The sequence below is a fragment of the Melospiza melodia genome, chromosome 4 (assembly GCF_035770615.1).
Source record: "Melospiza melodia melodia isolate bMelMel2 chromosome 4, bMelMel2.pri, whole genome shotgun sequence".
Taxonomy (NCBI): domain Eukaryota; kingdom Metazoa; phylum Chordata; class Aves; order Passeriformes; family Passerellidae; genus Melospiza; species Melospiza melodia.
This window is the reverse complement of record NC_086197.1, coordinates 91,846-107,141: the sequence shown is the minus strand read 5'-3', so window position 1 is coordinate 107,141 and position 15,296 is coordinate 91,846. Positions and strand designations below refer to the sequence as shown.

At 41.7% G+C, this 15,296-nt stretch overlaps 2 long non-coding RNA genes across 2 annotated transcripts; both read left to right on the top strand.

The window, feature by feature from the left end:
- The first annotated feature begins 1,362 nt into the window (after positions 1 to 1,362).
- Positions 1,363 to 6,760, top strand: LOC134416926 (uncharacterized). Its single transcript, XR_010027468.1, has 3 exons — positions 1,363 to 1,498; positions 4,915 to 4,979; positions 5,591 to 6,760. It is a non-coding gene; the product is annotated as an uncharacterized LOC134416926 (long non-coding RNA).
- A 63-nt stretch (positions 6,761 to 6,823) lies between these two features.
- LOC134416927 (uncharacterized) lies at positions 6,824 to 9,098 on the top strand. The gene is made up of 3 exons (XR_010027469.1): positions 6,824 to 7,204; positions 7,545 to 7,662; positions 8,816 to 9,098. It is a non-coding gene; the product is annotated as an uncharacterized LOC134416927 (long non-coding RNA).
- Positions 9,099 to 15,296: the final 6,198 nt, after the last annotated feature.

Genomic DNA, 15,296 nt, shown 5'->3' with positions numbered 1-15,296 from the left:
GATGATGGGGGCTCGGAGCAGCCCAGGTGTGAGTGTGAGGATGATGAGGGGCCGGCTCCTGCCGGGGCGAGGCTGTTTTAGGGGGAGGCTTTGCCTCAGCTCCCTTTTGCATGGAGCTGCTGAGTGGAGGGGTTTATGGGCGGCTCCCGGCGCTGTCTCATGGAAGGACTGCGGGAGCTTCCCACAGGGTCGGGGGCAACACCTGGATCCGCGCTTGGGTACGTGGAGCATCGCTTAAAGGAGGCGCCGAGGGACGAATCCTTGTGCCCGGGAGCAGCAGCCGAACAGGTGAGCCCGTGTGGGTTTGGAGCGGGGAATTTTCTCCTTCCCCTTTGCAATTTCGTCTTGCCAGTCCCTCCCCGGATCCCCAGGAACAAAAGTGGAGCTTGTGAGGACAAAAGGGATTAAGGAGAAGGAAGCAGCTCCTCTTCTTTTATTGTCTGCGTTTGACCTGAGGGGATCCCTCTTGACTTGTGGTTTTAAGGGTGTTGATTGCAGGAAAAGCTGCCTTTTGCAGGCTGTTAGGGGTATCCCGGGGGTGACAGGGAATCCCTGCGTTCTATTCTAAGGGGAATGGGAAAAGTATTCTTGTGGTATTATGGGTTTGATTTGAAGGCAGCCACCCCATTTGCACCACCCTCGGGTTTAAATGGAGGGGGCAGCCCTGGTGTCCCTCCTTTTCAAGGGTTTGAATGGAGGTCGAAATCGCCCTTTCCCATCAGTCGAAGGCTTTCATTTGGGGAGCACCCCTTCTTTTCTGCTCTCCTAGGGGGTGAAATTGGAGGGGAGAACACATTCCTTTGCCCTTGTTGAAGTGAGGTGCGCCCCGTCTGCGGTTTCGGGGCTGGCTTGCGGGAAGCCGCAGCTCCGGCAGCGTTTGGAGGGCTGCAATGGGGCTGTGCCGCTGCATTGGAGGGCGCTGCCCGTGCCCGCGGCCCGGCCCGGAACGTTCCCGCTCGGGAGCGCTGCTGGCACGGCCCGGGCAGCTGCCGGGGCGCACGGGGGATTCGGCGCGGCCGGGCCGGCCAAGGGCGGCAGGGGCGGAGCCGCGCCGGTGCGAGCCGTGCGGAGCCGAGCGGAGCCGGGCCGGGCCGGGCCGGCCAAGGGCGGCAGAGGCGGCGCGGGCGCTGCTGCGCCGGCCCGGGCGGTGCCGGCCGCTCCGTCCGCTCCGGGCGCGGGGCTCGGGCGCCGCCGGTAGCCCCGGGCCCGGTGCCGGCCCCGCCGGGCAGGGGCAGCGGGCGGGGCTCCCCGGGACGGCGCCGGCCCCGCGTGCCGGAGCGGCCGCCGCAGGAGCCGCTTTCCTGCCGGGAGCCGCGCTCCGTCCGGGGCCGGCAGCGAGCGCGGGGTTCGGCCGCTCCACGTTCGGCGGTGCCGTGGCTCGGAGGCGCTTTGGAGGCGTTGATGGCATCGCTGGGTTCGGTTTGCAGCGGCTGTCCGCTAAGGGATACGGTGTTCTTCCTGAGCGGCACGGTTCTCGGTGCCGGTAGGGATGATAAAGGTTCGTTTCGGATTGGGTTTTGTAGTCGGATTTTTTTTTTTTTTTTTTTTTTTTTTTTTTTGCCGGGGTATTATGTTTAGAAGGGCGCGCAATGTTTTTTACGGGTCGTAGCGTGAAGCAGCGGTTCGCATTTTAATTCTGTTGCGGTGGCTTTTATTAGCGTGAGTGTGTAGTGTTTGTTTTGGGCGGCTTGGGGTAGCGTCGTGTCGTTCATAGCAGCGGGTTTTTAATCTTTATAATTGCATGTGTGTTTATCGTCTTCCAGGGCTTTTATTTGTTTGGTTTGTTTGATTGTAGTGTATGTTTTATGGTTACGGGTAATTTGGGGACATTGTTTATGGTTACCTTTGTCTTTACTCTTTGTGTTTGTTTCTAGGTGGTATTTTTATTTTGATAGCTTGAGGCACTATGGGTTTATTCAGTTGGGAATAATTTTTTTGTTGCAGATTTCAGTTTATCTGTTTTTTTGGTATTATTCTTGTTGTTGGTTTCTTTATTTTGTTTCTTTTTTTTTTTTTTTTTTTTTTGTTGTTGTCTTTTAATGTATTTGAGTATTGTTTATCAGGGGTTTTTTTGGGAACATGGGTATTTATATGGTGGGTTTCTAAAGTATTTATTTATTTGGGTAGTTAATTTCTTAGTTTTTTCTGGTTGAGATGTTTTTCCATTTTGTTAATTAGTTCAGGTTTTAAAGTTATCTTTACAGAGGATTGTTTATTCTTTGAGTTAGTGTAGAGGTAGAATTTTGTTGTTTTTTTTTTTTTTTTGTTAACGTCGTTCAGGGTGAGTGGCACTGGCTTGAGTTGAGTAGATTGGTTTGACTTTTTTTTAGTACTTTTTGTAATTTGCTGTGTGTGTTTCTATAGGATTTTCTTTTATTTTGGTTCCATTTTTCTGTCGTGATGAGAATTGTTATTGAGAAGAGTGTTCTTTGTTTTTTCGCTGACACTTGTTTGGGTGTTGGAGGTATCTTGATGTTTTTGGAAGATATTGGTGGGAATTTGATGCTGTTTGTTCTGTCATTTCATTTAGGAATTGGATTTTAAATATGCAATTATGACTCTAACTATATTGAAACAAAAGAAATAGATGTGTAGCAATGGGAATGAGCCAATTTTATTTTTATATATTCGGTCAATTTTTAAAATTTAACATGTAACATAAGTCATTATATGTTACAATAAGTTACTCTAATTTTAATAGAGTATTGTGTATGTTTATAGATATATGAATAGAGAATATAAATGTAAATACAACCCAAGCAAAAATACAAATATATAAATGTATTGCAACTATATGCAGATATATAAAAAATTAATAATAAATTGTAAATGTAAAATAACATGAATTGTAAAGTATATAATACACGTAATATACTGCATATATTTTATTAAAAATATTATAGGAAAAGGATATAAAATAGATATAAATATGGATGTGATATATGTATCTATCTATCTATCTATATCTATCATTTGTTGTATATTATGATAAATATAAATATAAAAAATATTTAGGTAGTTTAAAATAATGGATGGTTTTGTTTTTTCTTTGCCAAAGCAGGGGTTTTCGTGTAAAAATTAAAAATACAAATAATATAAAGGTAGAAATATAAGTATAGAAATATATCATAAACACATTAAAGATTTATATAAAAATTAGAAATATAAGGAAAAATAAGTTGTAGCAGTAGATATGGTAAATAATTTAAAAAATAATTTCCGTATATTTTTGAATAAGGTGCATATTAAATATAGTTATTAATATAATGTATCAATATAAACTATAAATATATATAAAATATCAACAATCTATAAGAAGGAATAAAAGCTCTTTGTCACGTGCAGCAGTAGAAAATTTCAGGCTCCCAGGGAATAAATCGTTTCCTTTAAATCATTTTCGTTTTGGATTTTTTTTTTTTACTCCCGGGTAGCCTGAAAGTTTCTACTGCTGCTTTTTTATTCTAAAGGTGGAAAGGTAAACCAAGATTAGAAATACAAGAAAGGCGAAGGGAAGGAAAGGGAAAGGAAAGGAATGGAAGCAGGAGAGGAAGAGGGAAGGGAAGTGGTGAAAAACAGAGTGAAAAAAGTAAAAAGAGTTGGAGGGAAAAAGAGAGGGCATTCGGGAGGAGCGGTGCTGCCTCAGGTGCTTCCCCGCCGTGGGGCGAAGGACCCGTTTGATGCCCAGGAGGGACTGCAGCTGCCTGTGGCGGGGGACGGAGCCGTGGCTGTCAGCCCGAGACTCCAACTCCCGGCAGGCCGTGCTGCTGGCGCGGCGTGTGACGCAACGGCCGACGCGGCACATGAGTGGCTGGCGTGCCAGGCGGTCGCGCGGGGCTGTGCGCGGGCAGCTGCCGGCGCCTCTCCCGCGCGGGACAGCGACGCTGGAGGGGCGCAGCCTCCGTCTGGCCGCCCGCACGGAGCTGAGCAGGAGGAAGGAGCGTCCGCCCGGTTCCTCGGCCTCCCTCAGCGGTGCCGGGGGCGGGGGCGCTGCCGCCCGCCGATGGCGGAGGGCGAGGCGGTGCTTTGCTGCCGCGGGCCGGGAGCTGCGGGAGCCGCCCTGGGCGAGCGGTGCCGGGCGCTCCCGCGGTCCCGGTGGGGCGGCCGCCCTCGGGCTGGCGGAGGCGCCGGAGGAGCCCCCGAGCTGCAGCCGTCTCCCTCGGGCTGCTGCCGGTGCTGCGGGCGGAGGCGGCTCCGCCGCGTGTTGGGCGCTGCGAGCAGGGAGCGCTGCGATATCGCCGGCGTGACGGGGCTGCTGCCTGCGTTAGTGCCCGTGGCTCTTTGTGCCGTGACAGCGGATGGAGCGGCGCTGGGCGGTAAAGCCAGAGATGGCCGGGAGAATGCCCAGCGCAGGGAGCGGGCGGGCTGTATGCTTCGGATGGCACAGGTGCGAGCTGCAAAGCCACCCCCCCTTCCGCCCCTGCCCTCCCGAGCCCCGGGGAAAATGCTTTCCAGCATTGTCGAGCTTCTGAGAGACAAAACTTGTGATTTGACACTAGCATCCAGAAAAGGTTTCTGTCTAGATTAGCAAATGCCTAAATTGTTCTTGGTTACATTCCATGACCGGTTTTAGGCAGTGACTTCATACTGCTTTTAGGATTTTCTTGTACACTGGTGAGAAAATAGGCAGGTCTGATAGTGGTTTCACTTTTTTTCTACTTCACGTTCCATAAGATTCTTTTATCCAAGCGATTGTTTTAAAATTCTACTGTAAGCGTTTGTGGTTCACTTTTTTTTTCTTTGCAGCACCCGGGCCTTTTTTTTTTTTCTCTAAATCGGGAGTAAATATAGCTGAGTAAAATTACCTTGGTTATCTTCCTTCTTTTTAAACTTAATTGTTTTTATTAATAATTCTATTTGAATATGCAGAAAAAGTGGGTATGTCCTGTAATCTATGCTAGCTTTTCTCGTTTACAGGGTACTCACAAAATATGTCTCCCTTAGTGTCCCACAGAAACATTCTGGGTGAAATCTGAATTAAGGTATGTGTTTTCAAATAAGTAATCAGTTTAGATATTTGCCTGTGTACCTTTTCCTGTAATTCAGAGCTTGTGTTCTGTGGGTTTTATGATAAACCTGTAAAACATGTAAGAATGGTTTTGCAAGTCTGAATCGTTGAAGGCAGCAATAAGTGGATTTAAAGCCTGTTCTTGAGCAGACAAAGGGGAAAAGTGTGACTCTGATGCTGAACTTGTCATTTTTCATTTGACTTGCCTTTAATTATTGAAGAAGAGAGAGAACTAGGAAAAGAAATAGAATTGATTATTGAGCAGTCCTAAAAAGCTCACCATGATTCTGTGTAGAGCCAAAGTGAAGGATGATGGAACAGAGCTCTGTGCATTAGAAGGAAATAAACCTGATGTCCACACAGAGTCTTACTAATTTCTGTTTTTAAAATGCAAAATAAGTTTAGGAAGTGTTGGAAGTTAGTATTTTGGGAAAGAAATGGCAGTTCCACAAAACATTCCATTCCATTTAAGAGAGGCCCTTGGACTGATTCATGTTGTAACTGCTGTCACTGCAATCAGTTGGTGGTTCAGCCTTGAAACGTGCACTTGGCCTTCTATAAAGCACTGTTTTGTTTGCCTTTCAGTGCTATGAGTCTTGATAAATTGGAGAAGTGCCCAAGAGAAATTCATCATCCTGAGATACAAAAGGTAGGAAGTGACTTTTTTTGGTTTGGTTCTTTTTCTTTATTGTTTTCTGGAAATAGAAGTAATTAAGTATAGATACTACTGGTTTGTTTCTTCCAGTAGCTGATAATACTAAGACCAATAATAATAATAATAAGAGTAAAGTAATACTACTTCAACTGTCTTTATTTATCCATTGGACTGGCCATTTTAAATCTAAACTTCTAAACACAAATCAAACCATCATCCTTGTAGAATCTTTAATAGGAGTGGGCTAAAGATCCTGGTTTTGTTGACAGGATTTATTGGTTCATGAACAGCAAGAGGTAAGTACAAGCCTAACTACCCTCTAGCTCACAGACCTGCCCGGTGAATAGAGCTTTGTTTTTTTGATGGGCTTGTGATGACTTTGAGATCAATTGCTCATTCATTACAGTAAAAAAAAAAAAAATTGTTTTGAACATGACAGCAAAAATAACTTTAAGCACAACTTAATAATAATAGATCACCAATTTTAGTTAATAATTTTATGCTATACTCTTGGGTGAGGGAAGACTCGGACACTCAATATGAGATCAGCAAGCTATGTTTATTGCAGAGAGTATCAGACACTTATACAGCACATAATAAGCTTATGAATATTCTGTAAGCCAAGCGATCTATTGGTTAAACTATACCATCAACTCTTCCTCATTCCTTTGGGCCTACATTCCCTATTTCCCACGTCTCTCTGTCTACTTGTTATCCTACCCAGCTAGGCCCAGGCACACGCTATCTTGCAGGTGCAAAACTCAAAAATACCTGTGTTCGGTACTTTCCCAGCTCCTGGTCGGCTAACGAGCGAATGTCTGCGTGACCTCTGTCATGGAGCCATTTCTCCACACTATACTATCAAAGTTTAAAGGTAAATTATTATATATTAGGAGATGGTGTAAAGTGTATGTTGTAATGTGTAGGATATATACAAAGATACGTACTTGAAAGTCCGTAGAGGAAACAAATTTTTACGCCTTCTGTTTGACTGTTTGTCATATATTTGGTTTTATTTCCCAGGGATCAGTGAATTTTAACTCTGGAGTCCTCTATGCTAAGGATGCTCAGCTTACAGATGATGAAATATTCAGTAATGGTGAGTTTTTCACCTTCTCCTTCATTGTTTTGCTCATCTGAATTAAAAAAAAAAAAAGGCAAGATTAAAGAAAAAGCAATAGTTTTATTATTTTTACCCTGTTATGTCTGTTTCCTCAGTATTTGCTGCAGCTCTGCTTACCCAAGGTTTGGGTAAAACAAGCTTTGGGTTCCCTCTGTCTCACTGGGAGTTGCCCAATTCAGTTGCATCTGGTGAAATTCACCCTGAGACCTTACAGAACTAGCTCCAACTACATGCGAGCCATTTGCAGTTCTCTCCAGACACCTGGAGAATGGGCGACGTTTCTGAGGATCCGGCGAGCGTGCTTCTATCAAAACTCAGTCTGTGAAATTTCTGGGGAAAACCCTTCTGTGTCCTGAAGGGTTCAAACTCTGGCGAGGATCCAGTTATCAGGTGCTCACCTGGATGGTTCCAGCTGCCAAAGGTGACACTTGTACTCTTGCCCTGTAGTTTACATCTATTGTATTTTTGTTATTTTGCAGGATTTTTTGTCTTTGCAAAATATTGTGCATTTCACTCTTTGGAACCTCTCAGATGGTTCTTTGGTGCAGCACCACCCCAGGGGACACTTGGCTGCTGTCCTGAAGGGTTTGGTCGCTAGAATTGTGAATCCTGGAGAGTTTATAAGTCTTCTGTCCCCAGGGAGGTATCATGCTTGGTTTACTTTTGTTCTGTTGGTTAGGCGCTGCTTCTCGTTGCAAGTACGAATTTCAAACTGCCCTGTTCTTTTTTTAACTGTTTTCCTGGTTCTCTCCGCCCGGCAGGGAAAGACTCTCGTATCCTTGTCGTCGGGCTCGGTGCTGTCCAAGAAGATACAGAAACTAAAAAAATCATAAGAAGCAAAATATGACTGCAGGGAAAAGAAGCTGGAGAGAACAGAAGGTGATATTGTTATCCTTACCCTGTATTAGAGACATCCGCTGTGCTTTGATGCTGGCAGCTGCCAGGGGCTTGTTAGCTCTTTGTAGGCAGGTGTAGGTGTTCACTTGTAGTTTTTTTCTCTGTTCAAGTCAATTCAAACTTTGCTAAGCTTATATTTGCAGATTACTCTCTAGCACAGTCCAGCATGACATTTTTGAATGTTGTAAAAATACCATGTTACTTGGAAATTGCTAATGAAGAGAAGCTTTAGGGGAAAATAAGATGTCAGGGTTGGGAGATGTGAGAAGAATTGTGTGGGGATGTTAGACTGAAGTAAAGCACACTTGAAGCTGGACTGGCACGCTGGCAGGTCCCCTATTAAACAGTAGTGCTGAGATTAGCCTGGGGGTTGCCCATTGTTTCTGTAGAAATCAATGTTTCCTGGTCTTCAGAGGGAAGCTGCTTTGAAAAGCTGGAAGGTGCAGCATGCTGACAATCCCCGTGCTTTGGATTAAAAGTAGATTTCAGAAGGGTCCTAAGCTTTTGTCTTTTCCTAGAAGTCGATGTAATCCTATCGAGGAGTTTTTAGTTCTGTGTTGCCATGTCATCCATCAGAGCCCTGTTGTACTAATCATCATACAAGTACAAAACAAAAAATCAGACCCTGTCCCAAGCACTTAGAGACCAGAACACGATTTCCTCGGGCTGCCATTTGTGTGCCATCGGTACTCACCACGAATTGAGCCCTCTGGCTCTGACAGAGCCCCTGGATGCTGACGGAAGGGGGCTGGTCACAGACCCTGGAGGTGCCTGTCCCACAGGGAGGGAGAGGACGAGGCAGTGTGGCCTGCAGGGAGGGTCTCGTCCCCAGAGAGCAGCCGGTGACTCCATGCCTGCCCCGGGCTGCGGGTGCACCCTCGGGGTGGACGCCTGCCCTCAGGTTTCCCTCTGGGCACCCGGGGAGGGAACCAGGTGCATCCGTGTGGCAGCTGCAGGGCCTGCAGGCTCTGGGCCCTGGAGCCGAGTGAGCCTGAGCTGCTGCATGCTTGCTGTGAGCTTTGGGGTGAGCGTGCATCACTACAGGCCTGGGATGGATTGAAATGCGCTGAGGAAAGCAGAGGGAGGGAGGGAGGGAGGGAAATGCTCTGTTAACATGTGCCAATTCTTCTGTCAGACTCATCACGGCGGGACAGCGTGAGGACTGAAAGTGTAAGAAGATGTGGAGGGAAACAGAGAATCTGACAGGAGCAGCGAACGCACGAGTGCACGAATTTTGCTTTTTGCTTGGATGTAAACTCAGGAGTTGAAAGGAATTTGGGAGTGAGAAGGGACATTTCAGAAGGAGAAGAAGAAAAAGAAGTTGTTGTTGTTGCTACAGTCCTGGCAAAAGCTTTTGTTCTAGCTAATAAAAGAAGTTAGTTTAAAAAACAAAAAGGAAAAAATGTAGTGTTTTTTTTTTTCCTTCACTATGATATGCATTGGTGGTATATGGTGTGTTGTTTTATTTCTTGGTATTATTAACTCTGTGTAAATTGTTTTTTGAGTGAAGCTGACTTTCTGGATGGGTTGGTTTGTATTTGAGGCAGGATTAATTTCAGTAGGGTTCTTTCATAGATTTCTGATGGGTATTACTGGGATTTTGGTTTTGTTTACTGTATGTATAAACCTAGAGCTTTGGTAGGGCCAGCTGGGCTGCTGGAGTTTTGGGTGTGAATTTATTAGATGACTTTTGTTAAATGCAGTTTTTAATTTTTGAAATGTTTTTCAGTGTAGTGGTTTTAAGGTGGTTTTTAAGAATTCATTGTATTGTTTTATCTTGTTTGTAGTTGGTGTATGATAAGGGATGTGGTGTGACCTTTTGGACATTATGGTTTTGGTGTTCCTAAGTTCTGATTTCTTTCTGGTTGGATAGTTTTTTTTATTTTTATTTTTTGGGACAGGAGCATTTATATGGTGGGTTTTTATAGGCAATATGTTTTTAATTTAGGTAGTGATATTTTTTAGTATTTTAATAGTTTAGGTTTTTTATTTTCATGGTTTTAATTATTTTTTTTAATTTTTTCAAATAACTTTGATAGATCATAGGTTATTATTTGTGCATTAGCATAAAGGTAGAGCTTTGGGGACTTTTTTTAGTAATGTTTAGGGTCAGTTGTGCAGTTTTGAGTCTAGTGAGTTGGTTTGATTTAATTTTTATTGGGTGTTAGTTTTTATTAGCAGTTGTGTCATTTTCAAGGTGTGTTTGAGTTTTTTGGGGTTTTTGAGATATCATTTTAGGAGGAAGTTTATGATGAGCATGTGCGGAGGTTTTGGGCCACTTTATAGTGGGATTTAAAATTTATTTACAGTTAGGTTTATTTGAGTTTTTATTAGGGTTCAATGACGTTGTGGGATGTTTGTTCCGTTAGTAATAGAAATAGGTTTTGTTTTGCTGTGCTGCGATGGGATGGGCGTGTGCTGCGTGCCGGTGCTGACAAAGGTACAGTATTGTTGTGGCTCTGGTGTGTCGGGTTAATGAACTGACATGGTTTAATATAGAGATGAAAACAGAAATAAATATACATTTAAAAATAAATATAACATTAGAGTGGTAAACATAAATATAGATAACAGATACATACATAAAACTAAAATACATAGTATATAATTGTAACATATTATCATATAGATAAATGATAGTCTATTTTATATAAATATATATACACAAAGATAAATAAATATAGATTGTAGATATAAAAATATTTAAATAGAGTTAAAGTAAATTGGTTTTTTTTTTTAGGTTATAGGCTGGGAATTTTAAATAAATGATAGAAATAAAATATAAATTCAGATATACAAATATATATAGAAATACAAATATCTATACATATTTAAATAAATATAAGTAAAAATATATATATAATACGGAAAATATATATCTATGATTATATTAGAAGGTATTCTCTCTAATATATATAATATCTATGAATAAAATAAATAAAAATATCCATATAAATATCATTATAATTTTGAAAAATAAATTTACTTCCTAAATTTTAAATCTGGTTCAAATAATGGGGTATCCTTGGTTTTTATTTGGTTAGAGGCAGGAGTTTTATTTTAAATAATATAAGTAATATAGAAATGTGGATCTTAAGATAGAAATATATAGTAAATATATAAAGAGAAATTGCTAAACTATGACTATAAATTTAAATATAAATATATGTAAGTAATATGAAGAGTTGTAGTATAGAATATAAATAACATTATATGGCAATATAAATTATAAATGGGAATATAAATATAAAAATATGTAAATATAGTTTAAGAGAAAGGGAATGTTTTGGCTTTTATTTAAGTAGAGGCAGGGTTTTTATTTTGAATATTATAAGTGTTCCAGAAGTAAAAATCTTGACGCAGAAATATTTAATCAATATAAAAAATATGAATAAAAATATATAAAAAATATAAATACCTACTCGCATCGGATGTAATATAGAATATAAATTTATTAATAAATTGACATTGGTAAAGATAAATGTATAAGTAAGCATTCGACATTAATATACATTATAAATACAAATATGAATATAAAAATTGAACATGAGGATAAAATCTATTTAAATATTGTTTAAAACAAAGGGTTGGGTTTTTTTTTATTCTTGTGTTAGAGGCAGGGTTTTTATTTTAAATAATATGAATGTAGATATTATTGTTATATATTTCTAAATATTGAGATATACAATCAAGATATAAATATATATATAAACACAAAATATAAATAAATACAAATAATAGGAAGAGATGTAATGAAGAATACAAATAACAGTATACATAAGTATACATTTTAAATGTAAATGTGAATATGAACCTGATAAATAGAATTTAAAAAAATATTTAAATACAGTTTTGAAGAAAGGGGTTCTTTTTGGCTTTAATGTGGATGGAGGCAAAGGTTTTATTTTAAATAATCCAAGTGTTACAGAAGTAAAAATCGTAACAGAAATATATACTTACTATGTAAAAATATTTATAAAAATATACAAATAAATTTAAGTTGTAGGGATATATGCAATATGGAATAGAAATGTATTTATAAAAAGAAATGTGTAAATGGACAGTGTACATCAATATACATTGTAAATAGAAATGTGAATATCAATATGAAAAAATATTTTAAAAATATTTAAATATTTTTTTAAAGAAATTGTTGGGGTTTTTTTTTCTTTGGTTTTTTTTTTTTTTTTTTTTTTTTTTTTTGTGTTGTGTTTTGTTTGGTTTTGTTTTGTCTTTTATCCTATTAGATTAGAGGCAGAAGTTTTTTTCCCCTCTTCCCGGTTTTGGGGCATTTATTTCAGAGCAGTTTTCGGCGGGGATCGCCCCTGTTCTTTTTTGCCGCCTTCGCTGCCCGCAGCCCCGAGGCGCGCTGCGCCCCCGGCTGGGGCGGGCGGCAGTGCTGCCGCCTTGTGGGCAGAGCGCGGTACTGCAGCCGTGCAGCGAGAGGCCGCCACCTTGGGAGTGGCGCGTGGCCGATGTCGCGGAGTTTTGGTTGACCTTCTCAGCATGGCGGCGAAAAGGGCGGGGAAGTGGAGGACCGTGTGGGTGTTTAACTGCACTGCCTGCACGGAATACCGACGTCATGGCGGCCCCGAGGGATTTTTCTGTGGCGTTTCATGTGTACTCGAGACATGCTGTGGGCTCAGGGGCGCCGTGGGCGGGCGTATTTCGGCGGGTTTGTGAGAGGCATCTGGGTAAACGCCTCGCTGTGCCGGGGTCCTGTCACGTCGGCTTTCCCGCCCTGAGGGAGCCGAGCCGGGCCGAATAGTTCCGAAGAGCCGAGTGTGGGCGAAAACAGCCGAGTTTCCCCGAAGAGCCGAGTGTGGCCGGAAAGAGCCGAGTTTCCCCGGAGAGCCGACTGCGGCCGAAAACAGACGAGTTTCCCCGAAGAGCCCAGTGCGGCCGAAAACAGCCGAGTTTACACCAAGAGCCGATGATAGCCGACTGCAACCGATAGCCGAGTGTAGCCGACTTGAGCCGCATTTAGACAACGTGCCGAATACGACCGAGTTTAGCCGAAGAGCCGAACTGAAACGAGTTTAGACCAAGAGCCGAAGCAAGCCGAATTCAGCCGAGTTTCATTAAACAGAACAGAACGACGCCGCAGCGCTCTTTATGCAGTGCGCCTGTGCAGACGGCAGGGGGCGCTGTATAAAGTATAAAATATCAACTATCTATAAGAGGGAATAAAAGCTCTATGTCATGTGCAGCAGTAGAAAATTTCAGGCTCCCAGGGAATAAATCGTTTTCTTTAAATCATTTTCGTTTTGGAGTTTTTTTTACTCCCAGGTAGCCTGAAAGTTACTACTGCTGCTTTTTTATTCTAAAGCTAGAAAGGAAAACCAAGATTAGAAATGCAGGGAAAGAAAGAAAGAAAAAGAAAAAAAGAAAATAAGGAAAGGAAATGAAAGGAAGAAAGAAGGAAGGACAGGAAGGAAGGAAGGAAGACAGACAAAAAAACCCAAAAACCAGGAGGGCAAGGAGAAACCTACGGAAAAAAAAACAAACAAACAAACAAAAAAAACAAAACAAACAAACCCACATAAAAAAAAAACCTCGGGATGGGTGAGAAACCCCCCTCCCCGAAAAATCCAAGATGAGCAAGAAAAATCCCAGAAATACCACAGAAATAAAAACAGGAATAAAACAAAATAAAGACAAAAAAAAAAAAAAAAAAAAAAAAAAAAAGAAAAAAAACCCCGAAAAACAAGAACAAGATGGGCAAGAAAAAAACGCAGAAGAAAACCCCAAGATGGGCATGAAAAAGCCCAGAATAAACCCCCAAGATGGGCGAGAAAAATCCCAGAAAAAAAAATAAACCAGAAAAAACCGTAAGAAAGGCAGAGAAAAAAAAAAAAAAAAAAAAAAACACAAAACAGAAAAGTACCCAAGATGGGCAAGAAAAATCCCTGAAAACAGACCAGAGAAAAACCCCAAAATGGGCAAGAAATAAAATCAGAACTAAAAACCAAGATGGGGAAGAAAAAATCCAGAAAAGGAAAAAAAAAGAAGGCCAAGAAAATCCAAGGAAAAAAAAAAAAAAAAACAAAACACCTGAAAAAAAAACCCCAAGGGGGGCAAGGAAAAACCAAAAAAACCCAACAAGATGGGCAAGAAGAAACGAAGAAAAAACCCCAAGAAGTGCCAGAAAAAAATCAAGGAAAAAGGGAGTAAAAGCCCCAAAAAACAAGGCAAGAAAGAGAGGCAATAAAGGCCACAAAAACTCAAGACAAAAAAAACCAAAAACAAGACATGCCAGAAAAAGGTACGAAACTGGTTCTGCCAGGTGCGATCAAGGTGAGCGGGTTCAGATTCAGGTCCAGGAGATGAACAAGTGTCAGATTAGCTTGGGGCACTGCTGTGCAATGCAGCTGTGACAGGATTTATGTTTAAATATTGTTTAAATAAATTGGGGATTGTTTGGCTTTTATTGGGGTATGGGCTGGAGATTTCATAAAAAATATAAAACTAGAAATCCAAATATATCATATATATATGTCGATATCAATAAATATTTAATACATATAAATATAAGTAAAAGAAATCTATTGTGTCAAAAGAATATATCTATTATTATATAAAAAGGTATTCTCTCCAATATATATAATATCTATAAATATAACAAATGGAAATTACAAATATAGATGTGAATAAAATTATGACAAACAAAATTATTTTTAAAATTTTAAATGTGTTTTAAAGAAAGGGTTGTCTTTGCTTTTTATTTCGTTAGAGGCAGGGGTTTTATTTTAAATAATATAAGTACTATAGAAATGTAAATCGACATACAGAAATATATAATAAATATACAGAGATATAAAGATATAATACCAAACGATGAATAGAAATAGAAACCTATGTAAGTAACATGAAGAGATGCAATATATAATATAATTTTTATTATACAGTAATATAAATTCTAAATATACATGCGACTATAAATATGAAAAATATATGATGGGGGCTCGGAGCACCCCAGGTGTGAGTGTGACGGTGATGGGGGCTCGGAGCAGCCCAGGGGTGAGTGTGAGGATGATGGGGGCTCGGAGCAGCCCAGGTGTGAGTGTGAGGATGATGGGGGCTTGGAGCAGCCCAGGTGTGAGTGTGAGGATGATGAGGGGCCGGCTCCTGCCGGGGCGAGGCTGTTTTAGGGGGAGGCTTTGCCTCAGCTCCCTTTTGCATGGAGCTGCTGAGTGGAGGGGTTTATGGGGCGCTCCCGGCGCTGTCTCATGGAAGGACTGCGGGAGCTTCCCACAGGGTCGGGGGCAACACCTGGATCCGCGCTTGGGTACGTGGAGCATCGCTTAAAGGAGGCGCCGAGGGACGAATCCTTGTGCCCGGGAGCAGCAGCCGAACAGGTGAGCCCGTGTGGGTTTGGAGCGGGGAATTTTCTCCTTCCCCTTTGCAATTTCGTCTTGCCAGTCCCTCCCCGGATCCCCAGGAACAAAAGTGGAGCTTGTGAGGACAAAAGGGATTAAGGAGAAGGAAGCAGCTCCTCTTCTTTTATTGTCTGCGTTTGACCTGAGGGGATCCCTCTTGACTTGTGGTTTTAAGGGTGTTGATTGCAGGAAAAGCTGCCTTTTGCAGGCTGTTAGGGGTATCCCGGGGGTGACAGG